Below are 15,476 nucleotides of genomic sequence, written 5' to 3'. Positions count from 1 at the left end.
TGAAACCCTTGGTGAGGTACGTGAACGTAATCTTTATTCACTGTGATTACGTTCAGATGCTATGATGAAGGTGCATAAGCTTACAACGCGAACTTTACCGAGTTTGACCATGGTTGACCGATGTGTAAAACACAATCACTGCATCAGAAAAAGATGTTCGTTTTTTTCGGCTCCAATTAGTCCGGAGTAGGTACAATTTTGGATGTCGGACTTGAGCAGATATGCTAAATATATTCAGAAACGGACATAATAATTTGGTGTTCTGCATCATAGGTTGGGATTCTGGGAACAGTTTTTGAATGTCAGACATTGTATTGACCGACATAATATACCAGAAAAAGTCGTGGTTTTTGGTAGTTTTTTCGACCCTAATTTCATTCAGAGCAGGATCGAAGAATTTTGAGTGTGGAACTTTGTTGCATGTCGACTCACATGTAAAATGTTAACAGAATTGGACGTATTTTGGGGTTTTGAGGTCGTAATATTAAGTTGGATGGAGAACAGTTGTCTCTTATCGGGTATGGATAAGCTTAGACGTGAAACATACCGGTAAAACAGGTAGTTTTTGGCCGCAATGCGTTTTGAGCGGAGACACTTCCGTATGTCGAAAACTGACTTATTGGACTAGGCTTCAACCACCGTCCCTCCTGGGTGGAGGGACGGTGCTTCAACAAACATTATTGTTACGGTTTATTGTTGACAGGTGGGAGTGATCATGGGTTTTGGAGAAGCCCAACAACGTCACTATGTAAATTACGCAACGCTGTGTCATTCAAGGGTTTATGCAAATAGGAATGCAAATGTGTCCACAATGTTTACAAAAGCTCCCCGATTTGACCGGGATAGCCACGTGCATATGTTTGAATTTTAACAATCGTGTATTACACGGAAACAATTACTTATTATGAATGAGCGACACAGCTCAATGATGGCCTTGATTTCAAGGCGTATTCTCTGAGAATTTCGAAAATTTGACAGAAAAATGACCAATTTGGTATTTATCTACCTTAAGACATAAGATAAACGATGGCACGCGAACTGGCCACAATGTTCATTTTGTTAAAATCTAACACATTTCCGAGTATGTTATGGTTTCAAACTTATCGTCCACTCAAAGGCTATATATTACACGGATTCAAAATTTATCATAAAACAAAAAATGACCAAAATCACTCAAGGAAGGTGGGTGTACCCCTTAAAACTACTTTTGTGCCCTTATCAGTTAGGATTCCTATCCAAATTTCTACGAGGTGAAAATCGCATTGCGGAGACGGCTAATGTCACAATTATTTCAAATTTCATGAAAAAAGTACGTTTCCGCCAGAAAATGAACCGTCTACCTGGCAGTTTGTGTATTCACATAAAGTAGTGTGATGGCAGGTTAGCCTATGACGTCGGACTGTCAAGTACGGTTTCTTTCAGTTGCCGGGAGGTGCTAACTGATCCTCGTTAATTGGGATTAGCTGATAAACAAAGGCTTGTTCCAGATCGATTATTCTCTTTTGTTCACTCGCCAGTTCCTTTCCATGATGGGTAGACTGGGAAACTACTCAGAGATTCGTAAATGTAGCGATTTTGTCGGGTGGTAATACGTGTTTTAACAAACGACCCGGTACTTCTTTACAGTGTAAATGTTTTGCCTGTTTTAGATTAGCCAAGATACGAAGCCCTCCTACTGATTCCGACAGTAGTGTAGTGTTCAAAGGGGTTTGTTAGCGTATCGAGCCCGATACCGTTTTCATGTGCCGATATCTGATTAATCAACTCGACAACATATCCGATAGCCAAAAAATCTCCACTTACTCAAGTTTTCACGTCCGTCGTTGTTTCTTTATCCGCACGTCAGTGTCTTTTGTACTGAACAATGGTATATCGTATCGCGCAGTTACCTCCATGATCATATTTTAATTTTGCAGTCAGTGTTCGCATTTTCAAAGCTTGCTCTCTTGAACGATTGACACAGTGACAATGCCATTTCCAAAATGTGAATGAGAGATCGACCAATGCAAAATAGATGACTCGGAGCAAAGCCAGCGCGAAAAGAACTGACAACGTCCGGTGCGGCAAGCTTATGATTAGCTGACCACAAGTAAATTGACAGTTATGGCTACTTATTAAATTTGACCGCAGTTTGGGCTGTTTCACCTTTTGTGAATTGAAATATCTTCCGATGCCGTCATTGATGCAAGCGACGATGGCGATGTCACGATCCCCATCCGATTTCCCCCGACGGTTGAATCGTGTCTATCCGAGTATGAATGATACCCTGTAGCTATGGGTAACCGACCATTGCCGAACAATGCCGAAGATCAACCGAGGAAGTAACGTTTCCCGAATGGCAAGGCTGGTTATCACGGGTAAAATGAACAGATATGAACTGAAAATGCCCACGTGTTTCATTATATATTGCAGTTATATGCAAACTGAACCCTTGCCACATTTCTGCAACTTCATTGAAAGTGTTATGATCAACATAACGAATAACATTCACCACAGATTAATTCTAAATCCAAATATATATCCCCAATCAGGAAAGTTCATTAAAATATGCAAATAAGGAATTGATTGAAATGTTCTCATTAAATATGCAAATTAGGAATAGGCTGAAGTAAAAATGTTAAATGACTTTTAATAATCTCGTATCATAGTATCTTTAATGTACAAAACAATTTGTCAGCTTTGTCTGGTCAAGACAGGTAAATATCCTTAATTAGGAAAGTTCATTAAATTTGCAAATAAGGTATTGGCTAAAGTAAACCAGATATGAACTGAAAATGCTCACGTGTTTCATTATATATTGCATTTATGTGCAAGTTTGAACCTTTGCTACATGCTTTGCTACATTTAAAGAGTTATGATCAACACAATGAATTTCACCACAGATCAAATCTAAAGGTCATTAAGTATTCAAATATGTAATTAGCTGAAATAAAAATAATTAATTTCTTTGAGTACTGTCATTGTATCACAATATAGCATGTGTAATTACCTTTGGTCAAGTCCTTCAAGCTCTATATGCCAAACCGTGAAAGCTTGTTAGCTATTTATGCAAATTATGAATTAGCTGACATGAAAATGCAAAATGACTTTCAATACTGTTATAACCTGGTATAATGATCAATGTACACAGCATGTTTCGCCAAATTTTATCAAGTAAATGCCAGTATATATCCCTAATTTGGAAGGTTCATTAAATATGCATATTGGGAATTGGCTGAAAAAAATGTCAAATGACTTTCAATAATCTTGTATCATAGTATCTTTAATGTACATAGCAAGTTTTGCCAACTTTGGTCAAGTCAAAACAGATAAATATCGCTAATAAATGCGGGATATCGGACCGCAGGCGGGCGAAGATTGCATTATAAGCGCGCCAACCCAAACTCACTGCATGGACATCACATTTACGAAATCGAAGTCCAAAGTCAACTACGTCATTGTTAGAATAAGAGAGGTTTTCCATCACACGGGAGCATACCACAACAAATTTTGCACAGATGGCGTTGCACTGGCATTGAAAAAGGGTGCATGGGAGCATGGGAACGCGGGCAGTTTCCCTCGCTATGGGTAGGAAATGCATTGAGCAAGACACACTTCCGGGTTCGCAAAAAAACGAGGATCCCATTTACGGGGCGCTCAAATATAACTATTTGCTGTGATACATAGCAGAGGCGTATATGTTTGTGATGCTGAGAATAACATCAGTAAATAAATGACGGGTTTTAAAAGTTGACGTTTTTTGCGATGAAACAGACTTCTGAAGGTAGCTCGCTTGGGGAACACGTCATCCCGGCCGCTGTCCGCTTTGACCCCAGTAATTCACACTGGTTTTGGTCGGCCCCAGGTACCCAAGTCACTTCGACCCCGTCACACTTTTGCCTACATGTCCACGGAGACGATTCAACATATTCCACAACAAAGCCAAGACAAAAATTGAAAATATCAATAAAATGGCTTCACAAAGGCTGAAATACACGATACTCGATGAAGTATGAAGTTTATGAAATGAAATCAAAATTGACAACACAAGTGTTTGTCTCGGGTAATACCACTTGAGGTTGAACTATTCTACAGACCGTTTTTTCCATACAGTGCAGTATTTGTCAGTGACAAATTAATCTTTGCAATACATTTTTTTGCGATGAGCTGGAAATTTGATTAATATCGAGTTAATGTACATAAATATTCCGTTATTTACTGGGACACGTTTATTTTCTCGATCCGCTATCTGCGGACTACGTGCTGAAGTACATTGACTGTTCATGTCAACGATCGTTTCTCCCTCTGCAGAGTTTCTGTATCCCGTTCAACAATGCTGTACCTCGATCACACGATAGTGACGCTATGTAGCTGTGCAGTATTGAATCATAAAATGGCCACCTCGTCTAACAGTAACACGTATTGTCGGGATTATCGTACGGAAAAAAGACTGCAAAAGTAAGACTTATGAATCTTCATCAGAATTGAACACATCATGATTGTACACGAGTATCAACCGTGAATGCACGTTGAGCTCGGCAGTTACACAAGCATGGTACGCTACATGCGTAGCCCTACGGTATGGCGACAGTGTCCGGCTTTGGCTACGCCGGGGGCTACGCCGCCTGCCGGAGGTGGGAGGCGGCGTAGCCAAAGCCGGACACTCTCGCCATACTCGTAGGGCTAGCTACATGCACTGCCGCGATGCCGATCGTATGCATTCCAAGGCCTATCCCGGAATTTGTTTCACAAACAACCTCAAAGGAGAGCAAACATACTTCTATGGACAATGACGAATACGTTTCTTGGCGAAGCAAAATCAAAACAGTGCAGAAGTACATGAAGTAGGTCATGGCCTTGGACTCTGTGCACGAACCTGATTGGACACTTCAATACCTTTGACCCAAAGTAATATTATTCATCAGCACTTCCATGCCATGAGGCTAGGTAGAGAACGTATTAGCCCTGCGTACGATGCTGTGTGTTCCGCTACAGCTAATAATAGCCCCGCTCACCACAGCCCTGCAAAGACCCGTACGTAGAGTTGGTGACTTCAAATCCATTTTTGGACTTGACGTAAAAAGCCAAATTACTGCGAAATTCAGCGTTCTTGGGCCCAAGTCGTATCCCTGCCTACCTCAGCTACTCGATCGCTTCCAAAAATGCCAGTCTTTTATTCTTTTTTCGTAAATAACCGTCGATGTCGGCAACTCTCTCGCTAGCCCTGCGTACGTACGCAGTGTACGCTGTGTGTTAGGAACGCACACAGGGAATGCACAGCGTACACTGCGTACGTACGCAGGGCTAGCGAGAGAGTTGCCGACATCGACGGTTATTTACGAAAAAAGAATAAAAGACTGGCATTTTTGGAAGCGATCGAGTAGCTGAGGTAGGCAGGGATATGACTTGGGCCCAAGAACGCTGAATTTCGGCAGTAATTTGGCTTTTTACGTCAAGTCCAAAAATGGATTTGAAGTCACCAACTCTACGTACGGCCTTTGCAGGGCTGTGGTGAGCGGGGCTATTAGCTGTAGCGGAACACACAGCATCGTACGCAGGGCTAAGAACGTATGTACTCATTTCTGGCGATCGAGCAGCGAGGGAAACAATCAATTACCAAGGATAAAGCTAATTTGCTAAACGATATTTTATCTTGAATAGTGAGTTGAATGAGTAATAAAATATCATATTTTTAATGTTCAATACGAGGTTGAAACACGGAGGGACCGTGGTTGAAACCAGAGCTATCCAGCTGCAGCTGTAGCCAACCTGGACAAGCACATTTCACAGCGCCCTCAAACAGTCGATTGTTTTCACTTGTCATACGCGGCGTAACAGAAAAATTAAAACTTTCATAACTTCATTAATATCCAAGCCACGCCCACCAAAACCTTTTCAGTTCTAGCCATTTGAATTCTGAAGATGTCTACCAAATTTGACTGAAATACGTTCAGCCGTTTTTGAGAAAATGGACCAACAGACAGACAGACAGACACACAGACAGACATCGCTGCGACATATGCCCACGTGTTCACACGTGGGCAAAAAAGATGGCGTTGAAAAACGTTGTTTTCGTGCAGCTTTGTCGGACTTGGTCAGCTTCGTAGGCAAGCCATAGGGTTTTGAGCAAAGGCATTTTGCGGTTTTTTTTCATAATTTGAGTCATGACGTCGCCATTGTTGCAAAATTTCAACACGATCTTGTAGTAGCTCATCCCACATTGTCACACGTGCCCTTGAAGAAGCAGGAATCAGCAAGTCGAAAGAAACAATTGCAAGTTCTGCAGTTTAAGACTATATCTCGGGCGACTGAATGGCTATGTCGCTTTCGGTAAAGTTAATGGCACCGACCTTGGCAAAATGCAACTATATTCTATAGGACTATCAAAACAAAATAAAGAATCGGCAGTTCCGATTGCAAATATGTCTGCATGCTCCACCTCCTATGTTTATCTGAAACCGAGTAAATGGCCATTACAGGGCAATCACCTCCTCCAAAAAGAGAACTACCGCAAACGCATGTCTTCATGCTTATCCGATTCATTTCCCAATCATAACGTCAACCCAAACTTTGATGAATAGTCGAAAATCTGAAACAGGGATTTGTAAAAACTCCACGTTTACAAAAGACTGAACACAATTTTACAAAGTGTTGTGAATTACGAAATAAAGTTGCATTTAGAGAATTTAAATGGGTTGCTTCGGTTAGGTGTGTCGCTTTTATCTTGTTTGCTGTGCAATCAATGTGTTTTAATATTGACAGCACAAGTAGGGAGAGAAATTTGGCGTCAGTTTTTCGAAAATTTTACATCCGAGCGAAAAATGCCTTTGATACGAAACAACCGGATTGCTTCGGTTTAGAGATGTGTTGCGCTCATCCTTGTTTGTTGTGTAATCAATGTGTTTTTTGTTGACAGAATTAGTAAAGAGATAAATTTTGCGTCAGTCCCTGCAGTTTGGTTCATGAGATTTTGTGCTGCGGACCAGTCTATATACCTAACTCATGCACATTTGTTGCGTACCTGGCATTTTCCCAGCATTTAAATTGGATCTGTGGTGTGATCATCTGAAAGTTTTGTGTTTTGTGCGTGCCAACACTTGATAGCTAAGGCTAATCAGACACACATTTAATCACCTTCGACAGATCAAGCTGATGAGGCTGCACGTGTGGACAACGAACCATTGGCCATACTGTATATTACGCTTGTCACTGATACTTGTCTTCGCATCGAAGCATAGACCTCTAAAACACGTCTATGATCGAAGTAAATAATCACTCACATGATCCATGAGTGACAGCTTTTTATTTGCCCCTTTGCATCAAAGCTGAACCGCGTCACGGCATTCCTTGCATAAATGCATATGAAATTAGCTGGTTACCGGTTGCCGCCTGGTAGCGTTGTTTGCTTTTTTGCTTTTTCACATTGATCCTGTTAGTCTGAAGTGATAAGTCGACTACATTTGTGGTCATAAAGCTTTCCCCCAGATTGAGCGCTCTATATAAGACTGCACTCAATTCCCGATAGTTTCGAACCGACGTTTGGTATGCAGTGTAAGATTTCTTTTACAGACTGCCTGACTGACAAACATTAAATGTTGTAATTTATGAAACGTGTGTGTTTCACGGCATATAGCCGTTCCGTTGGTTGAAGAATACTCGAAACGTAGGCCTACACACTGTCCCTCCACAAACTGGCCTACATCATGGATGTAAAAAATAGACATCCATGCCTAGATAAGCTCACTCTATTAGCGAATATAGGCTACAGTAGAAGTCAGGTCTCGCTGCCACTCTCTACATTAATGCAGCGTGGAGGTAGCATGGAGGTAGCATACCTCCATTGATAATGCAATCATGAACTATGTCCTGTAAATCCCAGAAAAAATCACACGCGCAGATACGGATACCTAGCTTATGTTACACAACTGGTAAATGACGTTATGCTAGCAAGTACTGCGGTTAAAGTTTCGGCAGAATTTTGAGGTTGTGAACGGGTTACGAGTATTTGATTCAACGTTACCGACGTGGCCCTAACCGATGTATAAGTTGGGCTTAACCATGCCGGTTAAAGGACATTTAAGCCATGTCGTATACGTCGGCCTACAAAGCGGATAAGCTGACGGTTAAGTAACGTATCGGTAAGTAAACAACCGACGGTTCTCTTCCGGTCCAGTTGGATCAGCCATTGAACCGGTGACGAACCGCTGACAAACCGTTGCTAACCGAAGTGTAAACGGCTATTTTCATATAGTGCCTCTTGGTTTGATTCCGTTGTTAGCGTAACTTTTGTGATGAATTAATGAAACATACTCGGACTTGAACAACTGTGCATTTTGCTGAGGACTGTGATGTCCGCTGTAGAGTCGATCGGTAGTCCTGATCGGGAGCCCAGTGTGCATTTGTATTGCGGAGTAGATGCACTTGCTCGAAGTCGAATGAAAGGGCCACATGTGTACCTACAACGCGATAAGATGCTTTCAGTGTGAACCTAAATGATGTGGACCTAAATTATGTGATAGATAGAGAAACGTTTATACATAACTTGTAGTAAGGAAATTTATGATCAATAGTTTTGACCAACAGGTTTTACACAGCGGTGTTTCCCAGCGAAAGTGTCGGTGGCTAACATGGACTACCATGTTAGTTCATGGTCATATGACCATGGTCAATGTTGATAGTTCATGGTTGACTATGTTTGTTAAATGGCACAAATTACCATGGTTGCCATGGTCACCATCATGGTCACCCACGGTAAAACAAGGTAGTTAACCATGGTTAACCATGGTTGACCATGTGCATCAAACATGGTTGACCACACTGCGGGGCCAAAGGCCCCCCATTTTGTTTCATATTAGCGTGTCACTTTTTCGCCGCACATACGTCGTGTACGCGTACAGTGAGTCAAATCCGCCTTTGACGGTATGTATTAAATTTCGCCAAATTTCCACGCTGCACAGCTTAATATTGATGGAAAAGTTGCAGATTCAATTTCCTCATATGTTGACCTTTGCATTATAATATTTTGGCAATAATTTCATGAAGGAATTATAATACATATGTGCTAATTATTCATATGCAAAAATAGGTGAAAACACAGTCAACAGCCAAACGATCGTTAACTCGTCATTTCATAAAAATAAGAGGGAAACTCAAAAAAGTAAAACGATAGAGTTTTAGTTAACCTTCATGAGATATGCTATTTCAAATATCGTAAGAAATTACAGCGAAATGAAAAAGTTAAACCAATGGGTTTTTTTCAGATATATTTTTCATTTTACGACGCGGCGAATAAGCTTGATTTCCCGTAGAAAACAATGGCGGGTAATATACCGAACAGATTGCACACTTCTCGTCGGTTCAAATTCCTCAATTTTGAACGAATAATAAAAAGTGACATGGTGATCCTTTAATTAATATACAAAATTCCTATCGTTTTAGATTTTTAAATATCTTCACGAAAATTGTTTTATTTGAATTTTATTTATTCCGATCACTGAAATATACTGTTGCCGTCAATGATTTGGCGAGCTGACGGCGTGTACATATGCAGAACACGGGCCTTAAATTGACGCATTTTTATCAGTATGCATCTCGTAAGATGTACAGACCAAATGCATGTCATGTTGTTGTAATTTATACCAAATTTTGGCGAAAATCAACAATGAAAATTCCAGTAAATTTGAAAAATAACACAGAACGGAGGCGAACGGGCGCAGACTCTCCACTGTAATCGTGCAGTGAACGTTATCGATCGATATCCTTTTATCGGAAATTGATACATTGTTGTCGTGCTCACTCGCAGGTCATATTCAGCTCACAATGGCGCCAAACTTGCAAAGAGCGCCATAATGTGAACGCATCGCAAAAACTGTAAAAAAGTGTCGACGATTCAATCTAAGTACAAGAAACAAACGGATACGTTGATTTTATGCTATCTAAGTCAATATATACGGGTTATGTGGACATATTATGATTTGACCTCGACACATGAACCCGTACGCCAGCAGATTCGATCGATATTCTATTGAAAATAAATTGATACAATGTTCGCTGTCGTCACTAGCAACCGGTCGAAAGCGCTCTCAGGTAGAATATATGCTTCGCGGAATACGAAACATTCAGGCATACGTTCGTCCCGCAGTGCATGTTATTAACCTTTGTCAACCATGATCACCGACCAATGGTATTTGATGGTTTTTGAAACAAAACCTTGGGTGTAAAATTGTCAGAACGGAAAAAATCTTGGTATAAACCTCACCAAAACTCTGCAAAACACCAAGTGATCCCTGACTTGTGTCATTATAACTTGACAGACTCGCTTAAGGATCAGCAAACTTAGCATCCATTATAGTGTCCACTGCAATAACAGCAAGCCTTCAGATTCTATCAAAGATTATCCTCCAACATCTTCTGAGTGTTTCCCTGAATGTTCGATGAGCAAAAAATCCAAAATTTCTCCAAAATCGATGTTAAAAAACACTGCTACTTTTCAGTTGTTCAGTGAACAGACAATCCGTTTGAAGTGAATTTTGAAGATGCATTGCTTTATGACATGTGACATCATGGTAAAGGGTCAAAGGTCCAATGACAATGGACCTATTACCTTGCCTATGTTGATATCATGTTTCGAGGCAAACATTGAGTGAGACTGAGATAGTCTTAAAGCCGCCGTTCTCAATCCCTGGTTCTCGCATTAGTGGGTACTCCTCCCAGTCAAACGTTGCCTATATCAGTATCAATATCACTATCTACACACATTTACTTGACCCGATTATCACCTTAATTATCCATGTTCATTATAGGTATAACGGTGACCACATTTGAGGTTACAGTCGAAGTTGAATATGTATTTTTCACAAGTGAAACCCTGGGAATGAAACGGACGTGCGCGCCACGAAAAGACGTTTGATTTGGACCATGCTGTCGAGCATAAGCTTATCGCGCGGCGCCTGCGTTATGCCCTCACAAACTGATCAATCAATATGTAAAATCCCCAGTTGTCCCCATGAACTTCAAAAACTCGCTTTGTAACCATTGATTTTTGAGCAAGCTAGTTACATTTGTTATTTTCTTCTGGTTTGAGGTTCGCTGGCAGTGCGGCAAGGTCATAGGTGAATAGACGCCGACAGGCAATGCTGATCGATCAGTTTGAGGGGACGCTGATTACTTGAACAAAGACAATTATAACAGCCAAACCATCTCAATGAGACAACTTGTTGAAAATGGAAGTTCATAGAAACTGCAACAACCTCGCTCAGTTGGTGTTATTAGAATCTAAACTTGTTGGCTATAAATTATGGCGTTGCATGCCACTGACACGCCCGGCCGATTTCTCACGCACGGGTCTTTTTAGTGGGTATCTGCTAAAGTGGCGGGCTGCGGGTTGCGGGCTGCGGGTTGCGGGCTGCGGCTGCGGGTTTTTAGAATTATGGCTAGATTTCTAATATATGTAATATGGCATTTAGTATATAAGAAATAAAACCTTAGAAGGTGTCTATTATCAATAATCATGATCAGGTCTATCGTAAAGTATCCCTTTTCCTGCCAAGTCCATATTTTCAACATCAGGTCAAGATGGTTAAAATTAATGAAACACAACATATTCCATATTGTGTATTTTAACATAATACTGTACATTTGAAGGCTGTTGAAAACATATATGCTGTAAAATTGATTTTTGGACTAAAGATGCTATAACAGACCATACCAAGTGGGTGAAAATACGTCATGTTTCTGAAAAAAAATCAAAATCTGCTAAACTAAAAGCGGCGATTCCGAGGACCAATTTATTTGTTCCGAGCTGCCTGGCCATCACAAATAATTTGGGATCTGAAATCACTTTTCTTTCTTGCCATGGATGTGAGTGAGAAATAATACCAGACTGACAAAAAAAATTCGCGCCTAGGAAATGTCGCCACTTATCGCGGAATGAAAATTGTTACATTTCTAGTATCAGGCCATAGGAAGTAAATTCTTTGTAATGCATCTATTCACAATTCGGTTCTAGGGCAACACATACAGAAATTAAACAATGCCTACTTAAATGCAATGTGTAAGGAAAGATTTGACTTCAAAAAGCGTAGAAGTGTTGTGTATTAAATGCCGTGTATTTTTCATGAAATCTTTAACAAGAAAAAGACGTACGACAATGGACTTAGCTTACTTTGCCGTTTCGGTTCAACCGAGGTCACGACCACAGAGAACGACATTCCGCTAACATTTTACGCGAGAATTTCAGCGGGAAAAACACGTCGATGCGTTGACTTATTTTCAGGAATCGATCTAATAGGAATATTTTTGGATGAGTTTGTGTTTCTGCAGCTCTCAATAATTGTGTATCTCCTAATATCATGAACATATTCTATGACTTGCACCCAGCATGATAGTCGCTCCATATGCATTTGATCCAGCGTGACTATGAAAAGTTTCCTAGGACTATTATCGTGTTCACCACAATAAAATAATTTTAAACGGCATTGAAAACGATTCTGAAAATTGTGCTTTTATCGGCGGTTGAACTAATCTGAAGTGTGAGAAGGGCATGGCATTCTATGAAAAAGTAACAAATTATTAGGCGTGTCGAGTTTCAACGAACCGAAGTTCATCTCCCAGTTCATCTGTGCTGTCAACGATCCGAAACTTACTTTTAAACTATCCGTCCTAATCATTACATAAAAAGTTAATATAGCGAGTTGTTGTGAAATCTGTCTTGTGTTCATATTATTACTCATCCGTGTTCAGTCATATCATTTCGAAAGCTTCGATCGGCAGTGCGCTGTGCAACGGCGAATGTTGGATGGGAAATGGACTATTCTGACGTTGGTGGTGCTTTACCAGATGTAAGCTAAAATAACGGCATTATTCAAGAAGTTCACGGCTTTTATTCCATAAACAAATACATCTAGATACTATTTTAGCATTTATTCTATCTACTAGCGAAATGATACCAAAAATCACACATTTTTTCATGCCCGCAACCCGCAGCCCGCAGCCCGCAACCCGCAAATAGCGCATCCGTTTTTAGTGGTGTCAGTGGCGTGAGCGTGTTTCGTGTGTATTGCGACCACTTCAACAGCGCCATTCCTAATGTTTCATGAAGGAAACACATTTTTTCTAAACTACAGCAATTTTATTGAGTACTTTCTTGGTAGAAAGCGGATAGGGTATTTGTGTGGATATCGGTAGCTATTCTCTGCATGTAGGTTTAGCCAGGTTTTGTTGTCGCGATTTACATCATCGAACAAATCGGAACAACAAATATACCAATTGAAAAGACAGGACATTTGTTGAAAGCACCAGTATTGGGATTGTGGCCCCAAGCTACATGTTTGGCATGTCACATGACACGTTGCATGAATTTAGTCACACCATGCGTAAATTGTGCCGTATTCCTCCGATTCTAAAACCCCCTTTTCAGATCCAAAGGTGATGGAAAAGGGGGGGGGGGGGGGTGTACAAACGGATGTCACCGCGAAATCGAAAGTCGTAGTTAATTTATGCTAATTGATGCGATGTTATGCAAATTTTATGCAATGTTTTTTTTTATTCACGTGAGCGCTGCAGACAACTCATACTTTGTGATATCGACTCATGGCCATGCTGCGTCGATACTGACAGTCGAATCTGTACGGTATAAATCAATAGAGATTGACAAGTTTTGAAATTTAGCGTATTTGCCATACCCTCTGTTGCTAAAAAATACGATTATCATAGCAATAAATCTTTGTATTTTGTGTATAGATAATCACCATGATACTTCCTTGCAACAAGTACGCTCCAGCAGTAGCTAGTTCCCCATAGCAATGCATAGCATGGCCGCAAAGGCCAGACAAGGAGTAAAGGGAACGTCCCTAAAGTTCCGCTGGCTGTGATTGGTCAATTCACGCAATAGGTCAAAGGTGTCAGTGAATGAGGTCAGGGTAAAATTCTGTTCGGCACATGCATACAGTGTGGTGCACGTGTCCGTCCGATGTTTCTATATTACGATATTAGCGTACTCCTTAAAATAAACAATCAATTACAAGTTTTGAGTTTTATTATTTTGCTCCGCGGTAGTTTCAAAAAGTCTAACCGTATCTCAAAACGAAATGCGATCTTATGAAAAGGCAGGCGCTAGGTTCAAACTGATGAGCAACAAACTATTAAAAATAAATCTGGAAAAGGGATAAATTTACCTCATAAAAAAGTCTAAACTCACTGCAATGTCGGGTATGGTAACAAACGTTTGAAGAGCTGAGACAACTATGCTTGAAATGATCGTGGTGGGATCGTATATGACGACGGTTGTATCATTGACAGCAGAGGTCTCCTCCTACTGTCTATGTATGAATTAGTCTGACATCCAACTTCAAAGTTCGGCTCCTTTCGTCCTGTCGCCAGTGTGACAAGCTACCTGTTCATCTTTCGCCAGCTTTGTTGTGTAAAATTTACACCTTGTCACAGGACATGGCACAAGTTCCTGTCAATTGTATTCTGCCTTAGCAACAACACCTTTAGTTGGCAATGATATGAAAATACACATTTGCAGTTGTTGTTGTGGTATCAAACTTCGACCATACGACCTTTGCCTTTTACAAGCATGGTAATGAGAATACGTGTGAATGTGTTTTTTGGGGGGATTCAAATTGCTATAGAAAAGCCCTTGTATTTCATTCCCAGTTTGGCTTCAGCATGGGTGACGACGTCGGAATCGCCGTGTCCAAAGAGCAGCTACGTGTCATCGAAGAAATTTTCAATGACCGTGGCTGGCAAGTTGTGTATCTTCCGAAGTCAAAGAAGTTGCGTTGTCAGAAAAGACAGAAAAGAGCGATTCCTGTAACCGCAAGCACGCGTCAAGAAAGCAACGGAGTGGACAAGGTAGGAGTCGAAGGTGAAAACAGCGGACGTCGTTTTCTAATTCCGCGAGATCCCGCCGCCAACGAATGCCCCAATTGTTTTGGCCAACCCTGTGTGACAACAAACAGACAGGAATGGCTTGGCAATGGTCAGGAGCCCTGCAATGGCAACTTGTCGATTCGACATTGACATTATCGAAAATTCTGGAACATGTTGGATCGGAGACATGCTTGACGGGACGAGCGGTATTTGTTGCAAAAGCAACAACTTATGCAGGCAGATGATGTCGTCGTCACAAGGAGGGAAGTTATGCCCCTCTGTGTAACTTCCCTTGTACGGTCACTGTATCCTAATTTGCCCGGGGTACCGTACGTGGCCATAGGTGGTCATGAGCACTCCTCTCTACGTTCAATCCAAACCAAAACGGCCCTTTTCAGGGCCACCACATCCTCCAAAAAGAGTATACCGAACTATACCGACCTAGATACTAATGTTACTACGTTTTGTTTTCAGAATGCATCGAAGGTAGGTACTTTGCAGGTCCCAGGAAAAGTTCGTCGGGTGGACTTTTTTCCTCAACGGTTTTACAAAACATTTATGTTTCGGGCTACCGTTAGAAGATCAAGCAAGGCAAAGTGGTTACAAGTGTTTATTCTTGATTT

This window comes from Ptychodera flava, chromosome 15, assembly GCF_041260155.1.
Source record: "Ptychodera flava strain L36383 chromosome 15, AS_Pfla_20210202, whole genome shotgun sequence".
Taxonomy (NCBI): Eukaryota; Metazoa; Hemichordata; class Enteropneusta; family Ptychoderidae; genus Ptychodera; species Ptychodera flava.
The sequence above is the reverse complement of the archived record's forward strand: the minus strand, read 5'-3'. Positions refer to the sequence as shown.